The sequence below is a fragment of the Aphis gossypii genome, chromosome 3 (assembly GCF_020184175.1).
Source record: "Aphis gossypii isolate Hap1 chromosome 3, ASM2018417v2, whole genome shotgun sequence".
In the NCBI taxonomy this organism is placed as follows: Eukaryota; Metazoa; Arthropoda; class Insecta; order Hemiptera; family Aphididae; genus Aphis; species Aphis gossypii.
The window spans coordinates 31,589,780-31,596,230 of record NC_065532.1 but is presented as its reverse complement, the minus strand read 5'-3'; the positions used below and the strand labels follow the sequence as shown (position 1 = coordinate 31,596,230).

General features: G+C 27.0%; 1 non-coding gene across 1 annotated transcript; it reads right to left on the bottom strand.

Moving 5' to 3' along the window:
* Positions 1 to 5,056: 5,056 nt before the first annotated feature.
* On the bottom strand, positions 5,057 to 5,128 carry Trnae-cuc (transfer RNA glutamic acid (anticodon CUC)). Its single transcript has one exon. It is a non-coding gene; the product is annotated as a tRNA-Glu (tRNA).
* Positions 5,129 to 6,451: the final 1,323 nt, after the last annotated feature.

Genomic DNA, 6,451 nt, shown 5'->3' with positions numbered 1-6,451 from the left:
GTGCCCGAATAAATCGAACGCATAAACGTCCCAAATCTGCACAAGACGGTTAATCCTCTACCGGAATCAAGGGAGATCGGCTCACGGGCAGGAGGAGCTGCATTAGACCGCCGTGACAACGGAAACGCGGTATCGGATGTCTCCGGACTCGGTGCGTGCCGTAACCCGACACCCCGAAATCTGGCGGTCGGCAACATCGCACAAACCTGTTGTACGGCAAAGGTTTCTCGGGTCTGGGCGAGAACGACGACGGCGGTGGGCTGCGGATATAAATGTCACGGCAAACTAGGTACTTAAGTCTTAAGACGTCGATTTCGTCGTGTCGATCGGCATGACATCTAATGGTTTTTATAATAATATTATATGATGATTATCAAAATATTTCGATGTTTGTACGAAAACCTAACAACGCACACGGGCGGCGACCGTTTCGTATGGTATTATTATATTATATTTTATTATACCGCGGTAATTAAAAAAAAAAAAAAAAAAAAACAATAACACAGCAGTTTTATATTTTTTGGTAATATCATAATTGTCGTGAAATATCGTTGCCCAATAAATTTATCTTATTATATCTGAAATGTATGAAGTTAATTCAATTTGTTTTATTTGTTATATTTTTTCTGCTTCTATGATAGTATTTTCACTATACCCTTAACAATATTATCTTGTTATACCTACCGTTTCTCACTATTGTTTTAAATGAATAAAACATTATTGTATTGAATGTTTTTTTTTTTTTTTTTGAGTTCCGTAATTCTGTTTCAAATATATAATTTAATTTATGTTAACAACTAGAAATCTACTTTTAAATGTTAATAATTTTTAAATTTGTTGGTAACTTTATTTTATTTGTGCGAATAATTTTAAGTTATAGGTGTTTTGAAACTCGTATTTCATCATTATTCGGCTTGTATCGTCTTGCAGCGTACACGATTCTGAAACTCTCATACATTATAATAAAATATAAGGTATATTGTAACTTGATTCAACATACTAGTATTTATAAAACTTACTATAGTTATATAAGTAAAAAGTAATATATTTTAATCAAAGAAAATGTTGCTGGGTAATAGTTATAAATAAATAAATCAGCACGGTTTATCGTTTTAGTACTAAGATTTGTCGATTGACGATAAAATATATTTTTTTTCTAAAGAAAAATGTACACGAAAAAATGTTTTAGTTTATGTTTGGCACTGATAACAGCTTTTTTTTTATCTCTAGCGTGTATTTGCTCAGTAAAGTAAATGTTTTTGGACTTTTTTTATTATTATTATTATTTATTAATCTTGTATACTACAGTTTTAAATAAAATACATAATTATAATATATCTTATGAATAATATTTTAGCTCTATGGTCAAACAATAAATTTATTTTGATAACGGTAAAACATATATTTAATTAAAAATAATATATCATATTACAATAGGTAATATACTGTTATTAGTATATTTTCCAATAAAATAAGATCTTTTTTTATATTGATGTTTAATTTTGAATTAATTTGAAACATTATACCCTGTCTAAAATATTCCTAAAAAATATAATATAGACATGAAATTATTTTATTTTTATAAGCTATTAATATTTGAAAAACATTCTATGAATAAGTTCTATCCAGAATTTTTTTTTCAAATACGATGATGTATTATGATTGATTTAGTACTATAAATAAATAAATATTACATTGTTGTTTTTTTCCGAGGTTAGTAAGGCAAGAAATTCATCAGTTACAACCTGAGCAATTATCAATGGTGGTTGAAATCAGTTGTTGGTTGTTGACACAATTTATTAAACGGCGCAATCTATACGCAATATAGGTACATAACTGTGTAGGAGAACATCATTATCGTGGTACCCTTCGGATATTATATTTTTATTGCTTGTTTTATAATTATTTATTACTCTTAATATAAGTGTGATATTATGATTATAGTTTGTGTTTAACTATGTGATTACTAATTATTATAACATTTCGAGTAGATTAAAATATACTCCACCAGTATTTTTTTCCGAAATTCATCAGCTCGTGCACTAGCTGGTAAACTAATAATATTATTTGATGTAAGTTATTATTGTTTATTTTATAACATCAGCTTATTGAAAAATATTGTTCTTAATAATTTGTCTCTGTCTAAAATATATCATAACAAATGTTCGATTTTTTCAAAAATTGTAACTAAAATTATGTATGAATTTTTTTTTTTTAACTTTGAGATTCTTGAACGAATCATTATCATTATCATTCATAGGAATCATATGATATGATAATTAATTTAAACAAAAATAGATATACTAAATTCTGGAAAGTATTTTATGTTAACCCCTGTTTTTAATTATTAAGAAATGGATTGTTTTGTGGAATTTAAATCCTCTTTTTTTCGTTCATTAGAAATTCCATAATATTGAGTAAAATTGCACGAAATCTATTTTACACTCGTCTTGTGATATGTATTAAATAATTCAAACTGTTGTCTAATGTCTATAAACAATTATATTATAATATTATATTGTAGATAGATAGATACGTCATGTGTTATTTGTTATGGCATGTGTGTGCAATGCGGTTGGTTAAATTCCCGGTGAGTATAATTGGAAAATTCCACAAATTGCATTGCTGACCACTGAAATCGCACACAATAATGATAATAATTGTCATCGAACACTAATAATAATAAATATAATATAGGAGAGCACGATGTTGTTGGTTTAAATCGACGACCGCCATCTCTGTGACTGAGTGTGTGGTCGACATTATTAGATGTGTAATGACGGATTATAATTATATATAAGACTATAATATGAGAGTATATTTAATCACCACATTATTTGCAATAATTCACATTTGACCTCCAAAATTGGTCGAATACTGCGCTCTAAGTCACGACGTTGCTATGTGTTAACACACATGACATGATAACTACTCTTATTCTTATGCAATCAAATGCGTTATTCTGTCTTATAAAACTACAACACGTTCTTTACTCGTTTTACGTTCTCAATAATTCATATAACTCTTTTTTTTTACAACATTTTAAAATAAGTCTAATTTATTTGGTGGTTATGTGTTGTGAGTATTTTAAAGCTGTAAATTTAGTTAAAATTAAAAATTAAAGTTTTAGTAAAATTAGTTGTTGCACTCTTAAAATTCGTAATGTTATACTTTTATAAGACAGAGACAATAATACATACGTTCTCTTAAATCTAATTAATTCACTTTTGTATTGTACTATATAAAGAACATTATACTTTACTCCGGTTGTTTTGTACTACGAATTATTACTTATTAGCCAGTTGAACGCGAACGGTTTTGATATTATTTGTAAGTGCGATGTCGTGTACCCATTAATAATGTACCTCAAAACCTTAACTTATCCGTACGTAGTATATACTTTTTTGTTGGCGTATGCGTATCATACCGTCACATTTTTGTTTCGTTTTCATTACGAGTACGCATAATGATCGTTTCGATTTCTGACCGATCATATTAATATATATCTATATACATTGTATGAAAACAAATTGAGTTCTGTCAAGTGATGTAATTATTTTCGTTCTGTTCGTTAAGCATTAAAACGAAATAATATTTTAGCTATCTTATTCTGAAATAAATGGGCGATCGGTCGGTCGTATACATCCCAGAATCCTTTACAATCGGTTTACACGTAAACGCATACACTCGCGTTTCCATATGAAAATACATTGCAATTACATTATATTATATTTATACTTTCCCTATATTTTTATCCCTCTATTTTTCATGATTTCTTTTGTCGTGAGGTCGTGGTTAAAGGCTTTCGGGTATGAGCCATATAAAGACTACTAGACGCCAACCATCGTCCGTGTACACAATGCGCGGACGACACCATATGCATTAGTGCCATTAGTCATGAGTCGTTTATTCTTCATTTCTGCGTCCCACTACTATCATTATATACAATGAGTTCAAAAATATAATATATCATCATATTATATTATCATATGATATATATATATATAGTTATTATTTTAGAAGTAACAAAAATTATGTCGACTCTTCTCTGGTTGTGTTCCCGCGTTGTATTTTTATTTTATTTTTTATTATAGATTTCGAGATTTTAAAGCGACACAAATCACACTAAATCGCATACACATGTTTCGTGCTGGCTATTTATCGCGCAAATTAATGGATCCGTTAAAGTGATCAATTTTTTATAAACCCGAAATGGGAGGAGATTAGTTTTTATTTCTATAAAATATTATTAATGCACCTATTAAATGTAACGTTGTGAGTGCCTAGATGTTATAACAAATTATTTATTTTGTTCACTGCAATAAAATACAAAATGTATCATAATATATATTCGATAATCAATTACAGTATTATGTTATACATTAAATTATATTATTATTATTCCTGAAAATTGATAAAAAAAAATGTGTCCGATAAGTATTAAGTAAGTAGTAAGCGCATACGAACAATACGCATTTGAAGAGTTTATAGATTTATTTGGGTTTTTTTGTATTATTTTACAAACATTAATAGGTAATAGGTACATATTGTTATATATTTATTAATAGTTTTGATGATGTCCATAATTGTATTATCATGAACCAAATTAGCCGTTATCGAACTCGTTTGCTCAATTTTCGTATTCAATTTAAAATAAATTACACTTATTCTTTAGTAAATTATTAGTAATTGGTTAGATAGGTAATATGATTAACAAAGTATGATTGAAAATTTTTTTTTTAAAACCGATATACCTAATGTCCTAATATTTATTAATCGTAGAGTTTTAAAAAAAATATACCTACATTATAACTTAAATAGTTACTTACATATACTTAACCTTTAACCACATAATGTATGATGTATTTTTTTAAATATCCATATTCTCCGAAGTGTTTTTATTGGAAGTTCTCTTCACTCATTATGTATTAAACTATATTAAAGCTATTTAAACTTATTGTAAAAATGTTTTGAGATTTTATGTAGAGTATATTATAAAGAATTAATGTAAAAAAAGAAAAGTATATTAAGAATACTGTAAAAAAGCAAAAAGTTATTCCGGTACCGGGAATCGAACCCGAGCCTCCTGGGTGAGAGCCAGGTATCCTAGCCACTAGACCATACCGGATAAGTTGTTAATGTTAAAGAATTTTTATAATTTAAATGTATCTTAACAAATGTAATAAAAATATTATATAAGTGATAAAATATATAACTACATTTAAAATAATAACTCTTTATTCAAATGTCTAACATAAAAATTAATATGCATTTTATTGTCGTCTCATTGTCTTCTATATTCAAGTTTATTTTCTTGAAAATGTTTAGATTTATAGAAAATTGTTAAAACGAAATTGTTGCGAATTTTAAACTCTACAAAATATTAATAAAACATTGTAATTTTTTTTAGTCCATTTTAAAATTGAAAGTATTCAGAACCAATTGTTAAGATTTATGTGCCTATTGCACACCTATTTTATTATATTATCGTACTATATTATTAACACCATTATCATATTATATTATTTATACTGTTAACTATACATATACCTAGGTAGTTTAATACTATTATATATTATATAGGTATAGGTAGTACGTGAAACCGGTCGACAATATCCATCTATAATGTTGAATTACGTTTAAAAACATAAAATTACACCACAAGGCGACATTTAAGACGTTTTTTTTTTACATCGAATTCGAGCCCCATTAAATATTTGGAAATATTTAAAGTAAGTATAGTACTAGGTATTTAAAATAATTTCGTACCTTTTGATATAATTTTTGTTGTTGTAACAACCATTTTTACTGGAAAAAACCGGTTTTTATCAAGGGTAATGGACGAATCAAATATGCACAGAAATTTAGCGGGACGTTAAAAAATATATTCGGCAAATACGACAATTAAAATCACCTTATTTCATCAGAAAATAAGATCGCTTAACGATTATTGGTGAATAATGAACGTTAAGCTGCTGTCAATGTAATATTATTCTTGACAAATTACACACAAATTTTTTTTACTGTGCATTGATATTTATTTTTAGTGATCGTAAAAATGATTTTTTCATGATTGAGTACAATATGAGAATATTTACAGATATTATAAAATACAATAAAATAATATCTACTTATATTTATACTTGAATTATATTATAAAGTAGAATATATTATTTTACAATATTTATCAGGTACCTATTAACATACCAAAAATAAAGTATTTTTAAATAGTAATTCTGATTATGCTCAGTACAATAATACTTATCGTTTTTAAATATCTGGTTAAAAAAATCTTTTTATTTTGAAAAACCAATTGATGAAAAATGTATAAAAAAGGTTCAATAATTTATAGATATATTATTGTCCAGATATATTGAATATTGGATACAGATGATACTTTAATTAGATAGTCTTTTAAAATAGGTACGTCAGTTGTAAACCAATTGATCTG